Source organism: Diceros bicornis, assembly GCF_020826845.1.
Source record: "Diceros bicornis minor isolate mBicDic1 chromosome 35 unlocalized genomic scaffold, mDicBic1.mat.cur SUPER_35_unloc_1, whole genome shotgun sequence".
NCBI classification, from domain to species: domain Eukaryota; kingdom Metazoa; phylum Chordata; class Mammalia; order Perissodactyla; family Rhinocerotidae; genus Diceros; species Diceros bicornis.
In genome coordinates, this window is record NW_026690912.1 from 544489 (window position 1) to 566563 (window position 22075).

At 49.1% G+C, this 22075-nt stretch overlaps 1 pseudogene; it reads left to right on the forward strand.

Moving 5' to 3' along the window:
- Positions 1-22075, forward strand: part of LOC131402237 (adhesion G protein-coupled receptor E1-like) — a 637417-nt pseudogene that overhangs the window by 76658 nt on the left and 538684 nt on the right.

Genomic DNA, 22075 nt, shown 5'->3' on the forward strand with positions numbered 1-22075 from the left:
ATTTATCTGGTGTTTACGCTACACTTAAGAAGAGGAAAATGCTCCTGGCAAACATTATTGTGATTCAGTGTGGCACTGGAGAGCACAGTCATGAAAAAATGAGAATCAAAAAGTAAGAGGTAAGTAATATTAGAGAAGAAGAGAAAATCTATTATTTGAGTGGGACATAACTTATAAAGTTTACAACTGGTAAATAAGTTGAGGAATGTGAAAGGAAGCTAGATTCCTATATGAAACATCAAAAATACTGTTACATGAGCAAGAATTAGTTTAAACACAAAGGAAAAGAAAGGGTGAGTCCACTCTCTCCTCCTGACCTGGGACGCCCATTGTTTCCTGCCCTTGGACATTAGAGGTGCTGGTTCTCAGGCCTTCAGACTTCAGCTGAGTTATACCACCAGCTTTTCTGGTTCTCCAGCTTGCAGATGCCAGATTGTGGGACTTCTCTGCCTCCATAACCTCGTGAACCAATTCCTGTAATACATCTCCACATCTCTATGTTTATATATATTCTATTTCTATTTCTCTAGACAACCGTGACTAATACATGTGGATGACAAAGTCCATAGTAGGTGCACGGAGAGGAACTTTCCCAAAGCAAAGGAGGCTCCCCCACCCCACAGGAGAAAGCAACTCATCCTATCCTGGCAGCATGCATCAGCACATGCACGCGCGCACACACACACACACACACAAACACAGCTAGCCTTGAAAATGTACTCAAGCTCAAACTCTCTCTCTCTGCCCTATTGTTCATCACAATGGTTATTTCCACATGGCATGTTATAAATTCTTTGCAGTTTATTATGTCTTTCCTCACGTTAAGACTAGGTCAAACAGGGGCGGTGAGTCTGTTTAGCTTTTTTGTAGATCACAGGTTTTACACCAGAGTTTTGCATGTGGTAGGTGCTCTATAAATAGAATGACCAAATAGTTTTCTCTCCAAACTGGAACATATTGAGGAATGAAAAGGGTAGTATTAATAATTATGATAGGACAACAGGAAAAATATCTGCTGAAGACAGAAATTGAGGATTTAAAAGGTAAGGTGAACTGATCAGTTTTACATTTTAAACAGATCACTGTAACTAGAATCTCGTTGGCTGATTACAGGGAGAGAGGATTTGGAAATCTTAAGCTGTAATTGCCAATTTATTGCAGTATACCAAAAAAACTTGATATCTTTGCATAAATGTAGTTAAGTGGATGGGTTTAAAATATTTCAGGAAGTGAACTTTTAGTATTTGAATTAGATAGGTAGGTAGGTAGGTAGATAGATAGATGGATATAATATATGAACTCTTTTTGTGTGAAAAGCCATATGAGAACACTGTTGAGGGAAACATCTAGAAAATCTACATTAGTCATGTCTATATGGAGTATCCCATTTAGTGAGAACTGAATATTGAAAGAAAGAGATGATGCACATATAAGTAAAGTGGAAAAAAATATCAACAAAGAGGAAAAATGGAGTTTTGTAATTTAGGTTGCTAGAGCAGGAGAGTTCACTGTGTGGGAATGGTATTTTGTGTCATTTCTGAAAGGTGATTAGAAATAATCCAAAAGTGAAGAATCTGTAGGAGGATTCAGGAGGGTGGATGGATGGGTCATTGATATGAATGTGGGGTGGCAGAGCGTCCAGAATGACACTCAGGGACAGACAGGATATTAGCACAAACAAGTGAATTTGGGAACACTGAGAGAGAAGTGAATTATTTGGGAATGTGTTTTTTTCAATTTGGAACCTGGACACTGTGAGTCGAGTCATCACTGATGGGCTGAGTGGGCAGGTAGATATTTGGGTCTGGGGGGCAGAGTCAGATCTGTGCTGATTCTTTGAACATTTTTAGCTCATTAGTGGTATTTGAAGCCAGGGAAATGGATATGATTGCCTAGTAGGAGGGTGCAGGTGGACAGCAGATGTCAGAGCAGGGCTGACTTCTGGGAAGCATCAGGCATTGTGGGTTGGTTATAAAGAGAAGCCAAGAAGTGACTCAGGAAGTTTGCAGCAGGAGAAGGACAGTGTAGCACTGGTGGATCCCAAGGACAAATGAGCTTTCTAAAGGAACTTGAAGGCCACAAAGTCACATGCTACTGCAGGACATGTCAGACAAATAATGAAAAGGCCACATTGGAATAGTAAGACCCCTGACCTGTGAGCTTAGCAAGAGAAGCATCCACAGAATGGGGACATGGGATCAGTTGCCAGTGTGGAAACAGAGGCATTGGGATGTAAGTGAACTTTTCACAATGAGTCCCTGGCAGGAGGAGGAGAGGGAGGACATCGAGGGTGAGGGGCATTAGGAACAATGGATGAGGGATTGGTTTGTAGATGGTAGAGATTTGTGCATATTTGAAACATGAGGCATGATCCCAGTAGGGAGGTGATTGAAAGTACTGCGAATATTGAAAGCATAAGGTCATTGAAATGGAAAGATAAGATGAAAATCAGAATGGTTTTAGCTAAGAAAGAAATATATCTGTATAAAACAACAGAAATGCTGTGATAAATGAATTGCTTATACGGAAAATTTCTAGATCTGATGACTAGAGTGTGAAATAGTTCTTGTGTGGTGGTTAACAATTTGTCTGTGAGATATGAAGTAGGTCAAGAGAAAATAGTTGTATGGAACTCAGGAAATGGAAAGAAATTAACAGAGCATTCAGGAAGCGTTAGAGAATGCATGGAGGCCCATTGGTTGCTGTTGATTCTCTGTTGGGACCCCCAGGCTCCTCGTGTGCTCTCTCTTCAGTGGTGATCCTCAGTGCAGGTGTCAACATGGCATGGCAGGTATTTGGAATCATCCAAAGTCAGAGGCTTGCAGGGCAGATATGATGAGAGTAAAGAATTAGGGAGCATTGTCAGTGGGTTATTGAAATGATGGACCACAGAATCCAAGATTAATAGGGAGGAGTAGGAAGAGAGAAGGAAGAGAGCCTTGTTAAGATACTCGAACTGGAGTAATCTATTTTCTTAAAGAATGGTTATATACAGTAGAGTTCTTTGTGTAAAAACTAGAAATGTGGAAATGTGTGGTGGGAATGTGGTGTTTCTGAGTTACTGATTTGCAAGCAGGAGAATTTTGGTTGAAAACAGGCTCTGGGTGTGGAAGTGAGTATCTAAGGGTGGAAGAGTGCGTGATTTCATTAGAGATGGGACACTCAAAGGAGTTATGGAGTCCTTGGATCTCTGTGTCCCAATAACGTAAGTTACAGGGTACCAGCATGTGTATAGTTGACAATGATAGAGAAGGGAAGAGAATAACACCCTTAAGCAAGATGGAGGAGGCAAATTGGTCTGGATTTGCACTGATAGTGACACATCAGCTTGATAGTGTCCCAGAATCCCGTTCTCAACGTGTGATGCCTATATCAGCAGCATCAACATCAGCTGGGAACGTCTTAGAAATGAAAATTCTCCGTTGCCTCCCCAGACCTACTTGGGTTGAGTTCCAGCAATCTGAGTTATAAAAACTCTGCAATGATTGTAATGGACAGTATGATTTGAGACACGTTTCTCCAGGGAGAGAAAGAGGGTGCAATATCCAAATGAGCTGCGAACATTCTCCATGGATGGTAGTCTTCATGCTCCTCTTTGTTCCAATTTTGCATTTTATTCTGTTTTTAAAGAGAAAGCTCAAAAAATATGTCCTAACTTCATAGTAGAAACAATGAGACCATGAAACTAAAACCAAGTAGAAAACTGAAGTTCTATACAGTCTGAAGGCTGAGCAGCTGTATATTCCAGATGTCAGTTACTAGAATCACTTCCCATCCTGGCAGTGAGGTCATGTGCAGTCAATGGGAGGAGACCTTGGAGAATCCCCAGCAAGTCTGTGGATACAGGGGTCTGCAGGGACTCCAGGCCTGCAGCAGTGAAGGAGAACTCTTAAGTCCTTTGGATTCACAAATACCTTAAAAACAGTTGCACTGGGGGGTCCAGGTGAATCCCTGGGCTGTGGCTGGAGCTGAGGGGTCTGCACACCAGCCCTGAGCCCACCCCTGGCCAGTGTCCATATTGGGCAGAGATGAGTCCTGGTTTGGGTGTGGGTCTCTCATAGCCCCTCTGCAGGCAACGAGCATCTTTTGGAGATATCAGGAGACAGACACAGAAAGTGAAGAAAAGCATGGGAGGGAGTGACTGTGGCCTCGAGGACAGACGAGATTGCCCAGGAGGCAGAGAGAGCAAGGAGCCAAGAAAGGCATCCTGAAAACACAGTGAGGAAAGCAACAACGGTGCTGAAGAAAAAGAGAGTGATGTGGTTGAGAAATTCCCCATGAGACAGGCTTGACTTTCACAGCATCTCTTTGTAATGTCCGTCGTGATCTTAACCTTTCATGATAACATCAATTTTTATTTACCATGATTTTTCTTCCTTTTTATATTAAAATTGATAGGATAATTGATGCTGAGGAATTAGTGTTTTGAACTTATATCTGTTTTTTCATTAAGTGTTAACTCAATGAAGAGATGATACCTACTTGAATGAGATTTATCTTTTAATATATATTAAATCTGATTCCATAAATTATTCTCATTTTGCATGTAATTTTATTTTTTTTTAGCTGAGGGAGATTCACCCTGAGCTAACATTTGTTGCCAATCTTCCTCTACTTAGTATGTGGGTCACCGCCACAGCATAGCTGCTCAGTGTTGTAGGTCCACACCTGTGAACAGAACGTGGGCTGCCAAAGCAGAGCTTGCCAAACTTAACCACTAGGCCAGGGGCCAGAACTATGATTTTGCATCTAATTTTAACATAAAATCCATCAATCTTTCTCTTCTTTGTCACATGTTAATTCAGACATAGGTCATTTCTGTATCATGAATTAAGTATCTCTTGTTTGTTACCTGGCAAACCTGTGTAGCTTTGATTTTGGAATCTTAAAAATGAGCACACCCCCTGGGGGCATTATTTTCCCCGTAGAGAACCTTGGCAGCAGACTCATTGCCTTCCTTCCCACACGAGATCCAGAGTCGTGGAAATGTGTTCGCCTTGCACACAGCACAGAGCACATAGGAATTACTCCACAAACATGTGGTAAGTGAACAGTTGGTGGCATCATCAGGTCATTCACAGAACGAGACTGAGAGAGAGCTTCCTTAGGTCAGGAAGGAGAATCATTCCTTTATATTTTCAATCAATGTTTTAATTTGTAACATTGTAACGTGAACACCGAGTATACTATTTGTATCAAAATTGTGTTCTGAAAGTTTTCAAAAATCTCTAAATCTCAGAGTAGAGAAAAATCAACCTCTGTGAACCTGTCACTTGCTTCAAAAATTGTCAACTCGTATACCATCTGGCTTTGTTTATCCTCACACCCACCCCGCTAGAGGTAACCAGCTGAGATGGCTGAGAGCACATCATTTCAGCTGTAAATATTTTCAGTTTCTCTTACAGATGAGGGATTTTTTGAACACAAACACACTAATGTTATCACACACAAAAATAAAAGTGTCATTCCTATAATCAACTATCTGGTCAGTATCCAAAGTCCCCCAGTTTTCTCAAGGTGATTTCCTGGTTTTGCATTTTATTTGAGTCAGGATCTTTAAAAAACCCTTTTTTTGCAATTGGTTGATGTGTTTCTGAAGCGCCTTTTACTCTCTTACTAGTTCATGCATCTTGATGTTTGGGTGGGATATGCCTGTGTGTCTTTACATGTCTACACCGAGGTGTGAATTCTTTCTTTCCTGGATGGCAGTGCCCTGGCAGGAAGGGCCTGGGCTGTGGGAACCAGGATTTCTACTCTGCATCTGGCTGAACTGAAAAGGCCTCCCTGGGTGACACTTGCAGCCTTCAGAAAGGAGAGGGAAGAAGTACCAAGGAATTCAAGACAATGGCCCTTGTCTTACAGGGTGTTTCCAGGGCATGATGTTCAAAATGCCGGGTGGTAACCCTTTAGCTCCTAGTCGTAGGGTGGGTTCTGGGGGTGAGCTCAGAGTAGTGTCTGTTTACCACCCATGTGGGAAGCGTTTCAGTATTTTAATTGGTAAGTTTGTGTCTGTTGTGTCTGTGTTGTCTAAGATGGGTTGCATTCCCCTGCTGGACCCACTCCTATACCTGCCGCTCTCGTGCCTCATCTTTAAAAACACCCAACAGGCGAGATTCACAGCCCTGTAACACACATCCACATAACCACAGCACAGACTGGGGAAAAGAACACAGTCATCCCAGGGGCTACGTGCTCTATGCGCTCAGGCCCAGCTGCCCCTTTGGGACAAGTCAGTAACAACACGACTGAGTGTGTAAACTAGTGATTGTCTGAGACCATGGACGTCAGAACACCAGGGTCCCAGATGTCACCCTAGGCAGCAATGGACAGTGTGGGTCATTCAGTGGCCAGGATTAAGGTCTGTTATCTTGGCAAACCAGAGCTCACCCCTGATCCATCAGGCCCAGCCAGGGAGGAATGGCCACGATGTACCTGACAGAGAGGCTGGGGGCCTTCTAGGGAATTTCTGCCCAAAAAGAATCATATAAGGAAGTGCGGGGATGCTGGAAATCCTAGTTCACGGGGAGTGGTGAGGTTTATGGAAGAAAGTCCTGTTGTAGGTTTAAAAGCTGCATCATGAATCTTTTCCTCTGGATATGAAACAAGTGGGAAAAGGACTTCCATGGCATGGGCCAGGATCCCAGGAGGATTCCAGTCTAGGCGAAGGGTGAACAGGGAGCCCTAGAGGTGTCCTGATGGGGATATCCTGTCGGCCCTTATTCCATCAGCACATGGTCTTCCTCTGACCTTGTCCTTTCCACATGCAAACTTTTATCTTTTTACATTTTTTCCTCATTTAGTGTTGATGCAAATCCAGAGACTGATTAGAAAACGGTAACTTCCAATATTTGATCAAAAGAAACCTCAATGGGAGAAGCAGAAAACATTCCTTCTTCCTGGAAAGCTGTAGAAAGACAGCCGCTGTCCTGGGGATGGACATGGTCCTGGCAAGTGGTATTTGAAAGACACCCACATTTCAGTGGTTGTTGCTCTGCCTGGGAAAGTCCCTCCAACCTCTACATCCAGGGAGATCTGAGGGGCTGTCTCTGCTCCTGGCCCAGGTGAACCACACTGAAATGCACCTGTCCTGTGAGGAAGGGGGACTTGAGAGTGTCATTCAGTAGCCAGGGAGGGGACTGGCCGTCCTCCCTTCTCCCACATACCATAAGCTCTGACCATACATGAGTTCTTAACTCAAGGCAGAATGTGAGATTCTGTGTCTCATTTACATGAGCATGAGAAGTGAAAGAACCACACCACAACACCCAGGCTGTGACAGAAACAAAACTTACTGCAACATTCAAATCTGATATTTACTCTTAAACAAATACTAATGCTCTTCCTCAATGGATAAACAGTCCCTGGGGTGGAGATGTCAGGGATTTGGAGGGGGGTCGTGCCCTCCATCTGGGGCTTTAGTGGAAACCAGGGAAAGTCGTCAGATGTCCTCCTTTACTTGGGATGGGGGGGGAAGAGCTGACCCGGTGCACCCCGAGGGTCCCAGTGGCCCTGCTGCTCAGGAGGAGCTGAACTTGTGGTCTCCAGAGGGTTATGGCTCATCGCCAAGGGCACGGTGGCTGAAGAGAAGAAACAGACTATTTTGGGGTGCCTCTCTGAGATTCACGGCACACCTCCCTGCCCCCCTTCACTCTTATCCAAACCCTGTGCCGAGTGCTCAGTCCATCAACAGCACCCTGTTTGTCCCTGATGCAGGAGGCATCATTTAGCATCACCCATTTAAGAGGAGGCAACCGAGTCCCAGAGAGGAGAGGGGAGCGGCCTGTCCCAGGCCTGCTCAGCACTGGAGCTGGGATCCAGGCCCATGCTTAGCCCGAAGCTGTACTGAGCCCCTGGATTCAGTCGCTGCTGCTCCTGACACTCACTCGGCCCTAAACTGGAGGATGTCCGGTTCCTCTTTCTCCTGAAGAGCCGCATTTTGCTCGCCTTCTGGTGTGCGGGCTCCAGCCGGCAGGAGACCCAGTAGCTACAGGACAGAGTGGCCTGTGAGCTACCAGGAGCCACACCTCAGGTGCCCCTCCCAGAGCCTGCCAGCAGCTGAGTCCTGGTGCCCCATGGGTCACCACGCTACGAGTTCTGAGGCTGATCAGCGATCCAGGCCACAGGCTCTGGAGCTGGTCATCAGAGAGAGTCTGGCCTGCCCTCACCCAACTCCTGTCCCCCTCACCTCTCATGGACACTGATGGGCTCCATGGCCTGGAACCAGGCCCCAAATCGCTCATCGGGCTCCAGGTCATATGAATTTGCAGCCTGCTGGAGCAGCTGGATCCTATGGATGACTTTAAATTTCTGGGAGGAAGGACAGGATGCAGACAGGGCTTGGGTGGGGAACGCTGCCAGGAACTTGTGCGGAGTGGGGATCTGGTCTGGGGTCTGTGCTCACTCGGGAACCCTCCTTCCTTCCCACTCCATTCAGGACTTGCCTGTCCTCACAGTTGGCTTGAATTAGTTCCTCATCCAGGAAGGTGTCCTTGATGCCAGCCCCTCCCGCACCCGCCAACGTGACGGGATTCCCAGCTTTGTGGATCTGACTCTCCCAATAAATGTAAGACCCAAGGGATGAGGCCAGAGAAAGTCTTGCCAGGGGAGGTCTCTGATTTCCACATCCCCACCCTCCCCATAGCTGCTCACGTCACACCATTTCTGGAAGTTGACCCAATTTCCCTGGAAGGGAGACAGCCAATGTCCATCAGAAACAGCCCCCTAAGCCCATAACCAACCCCCATCCCACCCCTTCTCAGGCTGCAGGAATGTCAGGGCCCAGCAGAGGGCAGACCTTCCACAAAGAGAACTTGACACTGGGCCAGGCTCTGGGCTCCAGGGCAGGAGGGACAGGGGAGCTGAGGCCAGAGACCTTATGTAGCACACCCTCTCTGAAGACAGACGGGGAGACTGAGGCCTCAGGGAGGAAGGGACAGCTGGAACACAGAAGTGCTTCCTCACTTGCAGGGGCTGATGGCACTTCCCCAGGGGCAGGGCCCGAGGGGGAGGCTGAATCCATCTCAGACACAGCCTCCTGCAGCTCTGCAGGCAGGCAGCTGTGAGCTTCACCAGCCCAGGTAGACTGGTGGGGGGCTTATGCGGAGCGTCTATTCACGCATTGCTAAGATGGGCCTGACTCCCCAGCTCCCAGGGGTGGCCATGGGGCTCTCATGAGAGGAGGTTTGCCAGATACTGAGAGCTCAGGTCCCAGTGCAGGGCTCTCGCCACCCAAACCTCAGGATCCTGCTCCCTGGCCCCACCTCCAGGCTCACTCACTTCCAGATCATCCTCCATCCCAATGTCCAGCAGCTTCAGGTGATTGAGGAACGTGCCCAGGAAGGGGACGACACCCTGTGAAATCAGGGTGGGAGTGGTGAGATGAGTCCCACCTCTCAGGTGCCCCCATGGACCCTCCCCCAAATCCCTTCACCCCAGCCTCCTGCCCACCACAGACTCCCACAGAGAACAGCCTAGGACCCTCAGCGGCCTCCCCCCAGTTGCCCCCTCCAGGACCACCCAACTTCCCCAGTCACCTCCCAGGGGCGGCTTTTGGCAAATCCCAGGGTATGTGGTCCCTGCCCCTCCCCTCCCTAACCCATCCTGGGCCCAGCCCTTCCAGGCCTCCTCCTGGTCACTTCTAGGGCAGGCATTTCAGGCTCTTGGGCTCCTGGAGCTGGGCTGGAGGAGGAGGGACCCCTCTCTTAGGGAGGCCTCCAGCCGTGAGGAGAGTGACCCCTCCTCTGACACTTGGTCCCTCCCCCTCAGGCCACTTCACCTGCTGCCTCTCCTGGGCTCCCTGCGGATCCATCTCATGGGTGGCCCTCACAGATGACACCTCCTGCAGGGTCAAGGACAGGCTCAGGGAGGCCATGTTCCCTTCCCCGTGTCTCCCAGGGCCCTGATCTTGGACCCTGGCCATCTGGTGTCTATGGCTGCTCCTATTCCAGGGTGCCCTGATGCTAGATCAGTCCCAGCTCCAACACTCCCTCCTCTGTGCCCTTAGGCCTGCCCAGACCCCTAAGCCTCTCTCCTCATCAGGAAAGTGTGACAAGGACTCCCCATGCCTCCCAGGGTCCCCTGAGGACTCAGTGTCATCTGACTGTCACCAGTGCTGTCCCCTCCCCCCTCGAGGAGGAGGAGCACAAAGCTGCTGCACATTCCTCTCCCCCTTGTACCTCATCACCCCTGTGAGGCCTGCACCACAGATCATCTCCCTCCATTTCCCAGATGAGGAGACCGAGGCCCACAGAGGGGCAGTGAATTGCTAAGGGGCCCACAGAGGAGACCGCTGCCCCTCGCAGCCAGAGGCCCTGGCCCCTGGCCTTCACTCCTCCTCCAGACACACCTCTGACCAATGTCCTGTCCTCTGGACTCTCGGGGTGTGTTGAGGCCCTCAGTCAACCTGAGCCATGGATGGAGAGGCACAAGGTTTCTCGGTGTCCCATGCAAGTGGCTTCTGTGTTTTCCAGCCCCCTGGGATTTTCTGACACCAGGCTGGACCTGAGGCCATGCCAAAGGCCTCAGCTCCCTAGAATCCCCTCAGGATGGTCCCTGCACAGAACTCCTCCTTCATTCACTCAGGAAGGGGACCCCATTGTGCCACATCTGAGTGACAGTGTAGGGGGTGACCACGGCACTGTGTAATGGTGACATTTGCATCCTTTTTCACTTGGAAACTTCTAATGTCCCTTCTCCTTTCTCAGCTCTCATGTTTGAAGTCTGTGGTCTGAGCCTTTGTACAATCCTTAGGCCCCTCCTGCCAGGGCCTCGATGGAGGCCATTAAGAATCTGTCAGGAAGGTCCATTAAGAATCTGTAGGTTCCCTGATAATTCTCATTGCCATCTGGGGCGTATCCTTGACGACAACGCCCTGGGGGAGACTCACTGGTTTGTCAGCAGTGACCACTATCGGGCTAGAGTGCACAGTCCCAGAGAGCACACAGTTCTGTCTCAGATCCACCATTTGGCCCAAGGCTGTGCAGCCCCTATGTTCACAAGGCATGTGTGACCTCACAGTGCCCATCCCTGGGACAGGCAGAGTGCCCTCCCCTGTGAGGTGCAGTGAAGACAGAAGGAGCAGCAGGGGCCTGGCTTCCTGAGGACAGACTGGGCTGCTTTAGGAAGAAAGGAACCCCCACCCATTCCATCCACCCGCCAGCCTGGAGGATGATGAGGGCCAGCTGATGGGTCCGCATGGAAGCCAGACATCTGCTCATTCTGCCAGCTCCTCACCTCTTGGAACAGTCCAGGCGACACCACTGTATCCCGTGACCAAGGCCTCCTGCCCCAAACAGTCCCCACCTGCCCCTGCAGCTCACACCCCCGCTTCCTGTCCAGCTGGACAAGACAGACCGTTATTTCTCGGGGAACCTTAAGTGAAAAACTTACCAAAGCACATCCTGCCTGGTCCCTCCCCACCTCACCTCCCGTCCTTCCAGATTTCCAGCCTCCACTCACCTCCTTGAGAAGCTTCCTGCTCTCCCGGTGGCATGTTTGGAAGATCTTTTCAACTATCTTACAGTTCTTCCTGAGGAGGGAAAAAACGAAAGAAACACTGTGGAGTGGTTTTAGGGTAAATCCCTTTTATTTGAAAACCCAGAAGACCCAGAAAGCCTGGATGAGCATTTTCACTGTGTCCTCTGAGCCCTGAGGTGTCTGGGACTGGGGAGGGGCTCTCCTATTGTCACCTGGGGCCTCCATTCTCTTATTTTCTCAGCAGATGTGTTTTAAACAGTCTTAATTTCACGTGGACAGAGAGTACTGTTGCTGCAAACACTTGAAAATCTTCAATTTGGTTCAAGCCATGATCTGTCACTTAGGGAAACTGATTCCTGAAGCAGAACCACTGGCCTAAGTTTTCAGAAAGACTTGAAGCCTGCCAACCAGGTCAGACCCTAACCCCAGGGTTTGCTGTCTCCCAGGAGGTCCCAACTGACTGAAGGGCAATGCCAGCCCTGTGGGGGGTGTCTGGTCCACCCAGGTGGTGCTCGCATGGAGAGAGGCCTACCCACCTGGACACCTGTCTCCACGACTCTTTTAAACATTGAATGGAGGGGCCCTCCAGAGCCCAGAAGATTGCATGGAGAGAGGAAAGGTTCCTCAGTCCATGGCATTCCTGGGGAAGGGAAGAGAATGAGCTGTGAGGGGGAGCTGGAGCCCTGCTTCTTCTGGCTTCTGTCCCCTCATTGACGTCTCCTGTCCTGGATGAGACAGCGGCTCAGGGAACCCGGAAAAGGCACAGCTGGAACCTGATGAGGAATACTTCCAGGGAGGAGGATTTGAGCTCAAGCCAAGAAAGGAGCCCAGGAAGGGGTGAGCTTCCTACCACTGGGACCAGGAGTCAGGTCATCGAGGCCTGGCAGGAGGGGCCTAAGGTTTGTGCAAAGGCTCAGACCACAGACTTCAAACATGAGAGCTGAGAAAGGAGAAGGGGCAGTTCCCCCAACTCCAGAGAGGGGCTCCCAGGGCTCCCACATCTTACCTTGGCCACCTGGATCCAGAGCTCCACCACCCTGGCCCTGTCCTGGGCCGTCATGCTCGGGTCCCCAATGCAGGTGGTGATGATACATTCGACCACTCTGTTAAAGTGGGTCATGGTGGCATGGATGGTCGGTGCCAGGTGCTGAATGTCCCTGTTGTCACCCTGAGACCAGATGGAGTCCAGGAATTCATGGGGCCTCACTGTCTTGAACAGCTCCTGGGGAGGACAGGGAGTGTCACCCAGCCCTGCCACAGCCCAGCTCAGTGTCCACAGCCCCCAGTCCCAGGCTGGGTCAGTGGTGAGAGCTGGAGCTCAGGAAGCTGAGAATGTGGCCTGAGGCTTGTGGGAGTCCCTGGGTGTTGCCTGTGTTCCCTGAGGGCACCCAGCACGGGATGACCCAGGAACCGATACTGTGGCGCGGGATAGTGACATTTGCTCCCAGCCCAGTCTCACTTCCTCCAAACACCAGAACTCGGCTCCTGCATGACCATCTCTAGGGGCATCTTCCACCCATTCTGACCATCCTAGGGTCTGACTCCTCTTTCAGATGCACATTCCCCCAAGGCAGCAACAACCAGGGGCTTTGTTTGTCTGCCTTGTAGTCATGTACACATTAAATGCCTAAGTAGTGTTGAGGCTGTTGAGGCCTCCTGGGCAAATGAGTGAAGTACCCAAGGACAAGACAGCACTTCAGTGTGCTCCTCTCCCCCACCAAAGCGCAGACTCTGCCCAACTTCCTCTCTGCTCCACCTCATCCATCTGCACAGCCACTCTGCATGGCAGCTGCTCTCAGTGTCAATCTCTCCTGTCCACATGAGGACAGCAAAGGCTCGAGAGTTAAGAGGGCTGCTCAGGTCACATGAGGGTATGTGGGGAAGCAAGAGGTTGGACCGAGATCATGGGATTCTGGATCAGGAAATGGCAGGTCTGGGGCAGCTGATGGCACAGGGAAGGCCTGCCCCACCTGCCCTGAGAGCCCCGCTGCTCACCACATCCATCAGTGTCAACTGCTCTGCCACCAGCCAGGGAGGGAACTCCAAGAAGTCAGGCTTCTCCTCCCTCAGCAGCTTCTTGGTGGTCACGTCCCAGGGGCAGGCGGGCTCTGGGACTGGATCTGGCTCTGCTGTTATCTCTCCAGGTGGAGGGAGGATTCTCCCTGGAGCCAATGGTGCAGCTGGCTCCAGCTCAGGAGCTGGCACTGGGGCAGGAGCTGATGGTGTTGGTGGCTCTGGCCCTGGAGGGACTAATGGAGGTGACACTGGCTCCAGCTCTAGCACAGGTAGTGGAACTAGAGCTGGAGCTGGATCTAGCCGTGGAGCTGGCCCTTGCTCTGGTGCTGGAGCTGGAGGGAGCTCTGGAGATGGTACTGCAGGAGGAGAAAGAAACAGTGTCACTCAAGTAGCTGACTTCCCCTGTGCCTGTCAAAGCCAGGAAAGACCCCACTGCCTTGAAGTGAACCAAGCCTCTGAACATTCTACAAATTGTCATCCGAGACTGCAGTCGCCTCACCTTCCAGCTCTGCCTCAATGGGCCGTGGATGCTCCAGCTGGACCTGGAGAAGGTAGGCGTGGCCCTGCAGCCCCGAGCCAGGCAAGCTGAGATGCAGAGAGGCCAGCTTCATGCTGAAGCAGAGATAGTGCAGGAGCTCGCAGAAATCCTCCCCTGGGTCCGGGCAGGTTCCCACCAGAGAAGAGATGGCACTGGGGGAGGCAATTGGGCAACAGAGTCAGAGGCCTGGTCTTTCCCTCCACGCTTCTCACCCAAGGCACCCTGGCTTGTGACTGGACCCTATGCCTGCCCCTCTCCATCCAGGTGAGAGCCACATGGCAGCCCTGACCCCTGTGAGGCTGTCCTGGCAGTGGCAGGCCTGCTTATCCAGCAGGTTGACACAGAGTCTGTTGTGACTCTCTTCCCACTGACACTCTTCTCCTGAAGGTCTGGGACACAGCCCACCCCAGCCCTCCATGCACTTGTGCAACTGGACTGAGCACTGAGACAGATGTGTGACCAGGTTGCTCACACACCTCCTGTTCTGGGCCTGGAGGCGGTGGTCAGAAGAGGTAGATGTGGAGAAGGGGAGGCAGATTCAAATGGGTCTGTGGTGGGAATGGGTTTCTAGGGGAGAACTCAGCCCAGCCACCCCTCTGTTTCCCAGGGGTCCTGACACCCATCCATAGCTCTTTGACTCCTGTCCTCCTGGAGTGGAAGCCACCGGGCCTCTGCCTTCCCATGGGAATCAAAAGATGCGTGAGATGCGGCTTCTGACAGGCTCCCCTCAGCCACAGCCTCCATCTCTCCCCCGACAGCTTGTTCTTTAGAGACAGGAGGCCGTCCTTCTGCACCCAAAGACCACTCACTTTTTTAGGTGGTCCTGCGCTCTGCCCTCCTGGCTGGAATAAGGGGAGATGCCTTCAGAGGTAAAGGAGGCTATGAGGGCATCCCTTGGGATGGACGGTGGATGACAAGACCTGCGAATGATGTCGAATGTCAATGTCTGACTCTCAGATGGAAATTGAGGCCACACATTGTGTCTCCTTCATTCACTGGGTTTACTGTCTCCAAATGTCCTGCATGCAGTAGGTGCTTAATCTACATGGTTGAATGAATGTAATCCACCCAGAACCATCCCAGACACCTGAGTGGGCCTAGGGCCTCTCTGCTGCCCCAGAGATCCTTGACTGGCTACCCCAAGGAAAAGGACCAGGACCAGGACCAGCTGGATGGAATCTCCAACTCCTTGACAGGGTGGTTTCCATGTGCTTTTCCAAACTCAGAAAGGCCGCATCTCAGACATGGGTGAGGCAGACTACTTTTCACGGGGAAGAGAGAAATAAACACCATGAACAACCACAGCACGTCCACAGCCCTCTCTGCAGAGCCAGGCACCAGGTAAGCACCCACCATGGCTGATCCCATTAGTTCCTGCAAGATCACCATGAAATTTATCCTCTCCCACCCCACTTTTCAGAGGAGCAAACTGAGGCTCAGAGAGATTTGGTGACACTCCCAGGACATACAGCTGGCAGGGGGCACAGTCACCACTGTGTTGAGGAGGGAGTGGGCACTCACCTAGTAAACAGCTGGTCCAGGACCTGGTGGGATGTGTCTAAGGCCGAGTAGTTGACCATGAAGGTGGTGAAGCTAGAGATGTTCCTCCTCAGGAAAGCTGGTGCGATGGACTCTGTCAGCTTCTCCATCATGCCTGTATGGAGGGCCCGCATCCTGCAGGCCTCATTGAAATTCACGGTGGACTCATCCTCACACTGAGGGAGAGGAGGAGGTACATACACTCAATGACATCATGGTGAACCAGCAGGAGGATTGAGGTGACTTTCTACCCTCCTGTGTAGCTGGTGGGAAGGAGTGGAGGTCCAGATTCCTTTGGGAGTGGGACTGTGGAGCACTCTAATGAGAAAACCCTGGGGGGTTCCAGCGGAGACTCAGATTTGAGTCTGCATTCTAGTAGTGCCTTGGTCATCTCAGAGTCCTGGGTATGAAGACCCCTCTGCACCCACACTCACCTCAAACCAGCCCTCTTCATTGATGGACTGGTGCACCTGTGTCCTCTCCAGGGAGATGGCGAACTGGAAACCATCTACCAGCTCCTCAACCATCACTTGGGTGCAGCTCTGCAGTGACAGTGCCCAGAAGTCAGGCCAGGAGGCATCAGAGGCCTGCCTGGACTTTGCCACAGAGGGAAACCCCACCACAGTTCAGGCACAGAGGGGCATCTGCATAGTCTCCATCAGGGAAGGAATGTGATGACACCTCGACGGCCTGGGATTCACATGTGGGTAGAAGAGCTTGGTCCCCAGCACTCACCATCCTCTCCTGCAGCCGAGATCTTCAGTATGAACATGACACACCACCAGATCTCCACCATTTAGCTACCTGCTCCTGCTCAGGGTGGTTCCTCCTCATACTACCTTCTCTAACTCCGCCTCCCACATACACACACACACACACACACACACTGAGGGTCAAGGAGTGTGGGGCTGTCCATGTGGGATCACAGTTGTGGCCTGATCTAGAGTGGCCTGCCCTGGGCTACGCTGTTACCTGATGGTTCCTCCTGCCAAAAGGCCACAGACATTCGAGGTGAGGGCTGAGCCAATGTCTAAAGCGACTTAACATGCTCTCATTCTTGGCTTTCCGGGAGCCAGAGCCTCGGAAAGTCACGGGACAACACGAGAACATCCTGCTGTGTCGAGTGTCTCCACTCAAATGAACCGGACAGGAGGCTGTGGTTACAATGTGGGTGCCTGGTAACCAGAGTTCTAAGTTCTGTTGGGGGCTGTCACCAAGGAAGTGAGGTCACTTCTTCAAGGTTCTATTACTTGGCCCCTTCCTTCAATCAGACCCACCCAAAGCCCCCGCTAGGCTGTTGGCTGCTCTCCCTCCTTGCCCATGTCATCTCCATCACTGTACACAAATATCCATCACCACCCTCCCCACAGCTCCTTGGGAGTGGAACCAGTGGCCAGCTTTGAGGAGACAGAGCTGAAGTCACACCTCTTTTATCCTACCAGTTCTGTGTCCTGGAAAAGCCACTGTGCCTCTCAAGATCTCCCCAGTCTCCCAACCTGCACAATGGAGATGGTGCTAAAAACAGCTTTCTAGGAACATCGTCAGGTGTATATGAGATAATACCTACGACACCTGTGGATTGGTGTCACATGTATCTAATGCTGAACCTCCCATCTATGTCAGTTCCATCTGTGCAGCCTCCACAAACCCCCACTCCATACTTCTTGTCACACATCATTGGCCTGAATTTGGTCTGGTCACTCTTATCTGCAAGAGGGGTTAGGAATTTTATCTTTTAGCTTATTGAATTGCCACCCAAAATAAAACTGATTCTCTGTTCTGAATATTAAGGGAGAAGGTGAACAGTGGAAACTACCCGTGCTCTCGCCCTACACTAACCTTCAAGTTGAAGGGGAGGAGATGAGCTTTTCAGATAAATCAATCATGTATTTACCTACCACAGGCTCTCTTTTCTTGTTGTTTATTCATCCACAGAGAACAAGTAGTCTTGCTTCCAAACCAGAATGTATGAGACGTCCACTGCCCTCTGTTCCCAGCAGAGTAACCAGAACCAATTTGTTGGCTTTTATTTGCCTGGCCCTTGTAAGTAGATCTGAGAACATTCTTTCTATGTCCTTCATAGAGTGGGTCTGGGAGGGTCTGAGGTTGTAGAGAATTGTAGGCAAGTAGCAGGCTCCTGAAAAACTGAGTCAAATTTGAATCTCTGTAATTCGAAGAAGGAGAGTGACATCAGCATCATGGTGGAATAAGACACCTTCTGTTTTTCTACTCCTGCACTAACAATGCTTTGGCATCCATCCATAGACAAAAGTGCCTTTGTGGGAGAAGTGGGATCCAGCACCATATGCCAAGGGACCCAGAAGGAGTCTCACCCACCCATGCATCTGGTAATAGGCAGACAGACCTCGGTCCCAGCTCTGGACCCTGCAGTGGCCTGTAAACCAGCTCAAGCTCCTTTCAGCTGCTGCATGGAAACCCCTGAAAACACTGTCTTAGATCATGACACACAGAGGAGAGGGCCTTTGTGGAAGTCCAGGTTTCAAGAAGAGAAGTTCCAGCCCTCTGTTGGAGCACAAAAATATGAGTGTGGATGGGTTGAAGAGTTTGGGGGCATTGGCAGCTAGGTACACTTAGAGGGCTTTAAAGGATGTGGATCCTGTTAACTGCACTGAGCACTCCATCAAGAAGTCTCCCATGACTTGTGGAGTATGCCTCACCCATGGATCTCCCCAGCTGGCCTTTAGGCACCCCCAGTGCTCTGCGTGCCTCACATACACACACCTCCACCCTAGGGCTTCTTCCCTGTGTATGCTCCCAACAGTGGTGGTTAGAGTGAATTTTGGAGGACAGCTAGTGAGCACGTGCAGAAACTTAGTCCAAATCCGCAGGCCAGAGAGAGACCACAAACTTGAGGTTTCACACAACCTCTGGAATACAAAAGGGAGGCTGTCAGCGCCCAGCCTATTACATCACAGCATCAAGAGAATGCATACAAGCTGGAGAATTCTGCCATTAATGAACAAATTAAAAATGCTGAGATTATACTGGTATAGCACATTAAAATGCAAATGTATTATTGAAACATACATTAAGTTTAAAAATTGACATTTCAAATGTTGGAAAAATTAAGTTTGAGAAACCTTGTAGGTGGTCAGTAAACATCTGTCCCTCCCTCCCTCGCCAGAGCAGCTGTATGTATATGTATAGATACACACACACACACACACACACACACATATATATACCCCCTATAAGTTATATATATAGAGAGACGCATATGTGCATGTGTGTCCACAAACACTCATACATATATATAATGCATGTACCTATGTATATCATATACATCTATGTATACATGATAGAATACTCACATGCACATGTGTGTATCTCTACAATTTCACCTTCAATAAGGTAAATTTCCGGTTTGTATTGACTCTAAATATCTCTGCTTTTTAACTTGTTAGGTCTGTTTCGGTTTGTTTTCCCCAAACTTTCTGGTTAGTCCTCTGGGCACTTCTCAATTGGATAACTGTTATGGTTTTCATTCGTTGTTGTGCTTTCATTTTCTCTTTTTAATAAACATATTTGTTGGAATATGACATACAATCAGAATAGAGCACAAATCCAAGTGTAAAGATTGATAAGTTATCAAAAAGTGTACACATGTGTTAACAACACCCAGGCCAACAAACAGAACATGACCAGTTCTATTTACAGTAGATTATACATGATGTATATAATAGATAATAATCACAGTTACCCAGATTATTATTTCTCCTTTTTCAGGAAGTAGCACACTGAATGGCAATGCATAAAGGAAATTTGGTCATGATGTGGCCTCCTTCAAAAATATAGCTGGATTTGGAAGGTTAATTTTTTTTAGGAATACATGAGTTTAGTTCCAGAAAAAAAGAGGCTTGTAAATTTCCTTTCCTGTAATGACCTTGTAAGATTTTTGTAGCAACGTTAAGCTATTCTCATAAAATGAATCAAAAAGTTTTTCCCACTTTTCCTGTTCTGTGGAAGAGCTAGACTCAATGTGTATTATTTCTCTCCTGAATGTTTGGTGGAATTTGCCAGCAGAGGTGTTGGCCACGATGAAATGTGGGAATGTTTTAAACTATGGATTCAGTTTCTTCTTTAGATATGGGACTATTCAGATTTCTCATTTCTTCTTGAGACAGTTTTGGTAACTTTCATTTTCCTGGCAATTTGTGAATTTCATCTAATTTTCAAATGAATTGACATGTTATTTATGATGACACGTGTGTTGTCAGGGAAGGTCTGGGGTGACTCTCCTGGGGGCAGATGTCAAGCTCAGCTCATGTGTCCCCGAAGCTTCAGGCACCTGGATGCTGGAGGGAGAGCTTGTTCTCATTGCAGGACGAGAGGCTGAATGCTTTTCTTCTCGCCTTCTGCTCTCCATTCACACCAGCTCAGGAAACCTTGTTCCTGGGCAAGTTGGCGTGCATGCAACACCCCATGTAAATTCTTCCAGGCCTGGTGGATATTTGGAATTTTTTTCTCAGATGTCCTCTTGAAACCACATGGCCACTTTTGTATAATATTTTCTCTTTATGTTATATTTTAGTCAGTTTTTGTAATCACATTTTCAATTTTTACACCATACAAGGCTGTCTCTTAGACTCCTAAGTGTTTTCAGTTTTAACTCCTTCATACTTCTCCCGGATGTGCCTGCCTTACGGTGATTCCTCCTTCATGGGAGCTCTGAAGCTCATCCTAGCTGCCTGGTTGTTGATGGTGGCAGATACACAGGTTTGATGGGGCCGAAGGTTAGGCAGTTTGATTGCCTGCCTTCTGCTGCACCATTCTCAACCCACAGACGCCATGCTTCTCTGCTTGTCCCAGAGCCTTCAGTTGTAATTACTCTTCCTCCCCAGCGCTACCTCCAATCTCATGTTGATATTATTGCTGTTCTCTGAAGCATTTGATGATGTGTTCAAATGAACAAGCATTTTGGATCCTGAACCAAAGAACCATTTACAAAACGCACTCTGAATGTGATCTGCTTTTCCATTCATTAAACTTTTCTCATAAACTTAATCACTTTTCTCCATGTGTGTGGAATTCACTAAGGATGTTCCAGAGCCCCGGTGATGTTACTTGATTTAGCTATAAATTCTAAGGCTTCAGGAGAGCTGTTGCCACAGATGGAGTGAGTTGGCTGGGCATTCTTCCTTAATTAAGTGATTGCATTGGATTTGAAGATAATTGTGGTTTGAGTCTGTTCCCTAAGGAGCCCCATCCCTCTCAGCAGGTTTCAGTACAAGAACTAGCAGTATGTTCTGGCCTTGGTTTTTGCCATTGAGGAAATCAACAGAAACTCCCATCTTTTACCCAACATATCTCTGGGAGTTGATCTCTATAATGTCCTGCACAATGAACAGAAGGCACTGGAGAGTTCCCTCATTTGGGTCTCAGGGCTGCGCAAAGACAACCCAAATTACACCTGTAGGAGAGAGAGCAAGTCTCTAGCAGCCCTTACTGGAACAACATGTGCAATTTCTGCCCAGATTGGAACACTGCTGGAACTGTACAAATTTCCACAGGTAAGGCTGTGTGGGATGGGGAGACATGAAACCATGTCTACTTTGATGCCATTCTCAGGTGCCTGAAAAGGAAGAAAGGAGGAGACTGTGTTTATGCATCTCTCACAGGATGTAATCTCCAAGGACGAGTGTATAGAGTCTTAGTGAGGTATGCACATTTCCTTTATTTGGCAGCCCTAAGCACTATGATTTCATCCGTGTCCAATGATAACAAGGTTCCAGGGACCATCTGCTCTTGGCCAGATTGGGTCCCAATCCTGAGTCAAGTCATTTGCATGAACAACATTTGCAGTGATGCAAATGAACTGCATCAGAGGAGGCAATGTCAGGTGTAAGGTGCAAGTGTCAGAAAGGGCCCATGTCACTAAGGGCTCAGACAAGAACATTCCAGCATCACAGCCTCCAAAGTGCAAGATAAGGAGGGACAGCCTCACACACCCAGGGCCCAGGGCAGCCACAGGACATTCTATGTGTGACCCATGCAGGGCTGCACACCAATCATGAGTGCAGAAACACCACAAGCCCATGAGGCCCTGCCTGGGGAAGCAAAAGTCATGCTGAATTTATAAGATTCCAAATCAGTAACTCAAGATCAATGCAGAAATAAAGTTGCATTTTTGATTTTCTAAAAATTGACCTCCTTTCCTTTTCCTCAGTTCTTTTAACCATGCTCATTCCGGGATCAATATGTTGTGATGATCCACTTCTGCACCCTCAACATTGGTTTCCTCCATTATTAATGCCGTTGTGAGAAATTCCTCCCTTTCCTCACCCTAAAGCAGAGGATACTAGCTGGAAGGAATCTTTGTATTCACCATCACCCCAAACATCTATGACTTTGACAAAGGTCACACACACCTCTATGGCCCTGGAGCAAAGGGGATTTTAGGGCAGTGAAACCATAGTTCTATATGAATCTGTAATGGCGGATACATATTACTATGTATTTGTCAAAACCCATAGAATGTACAACACA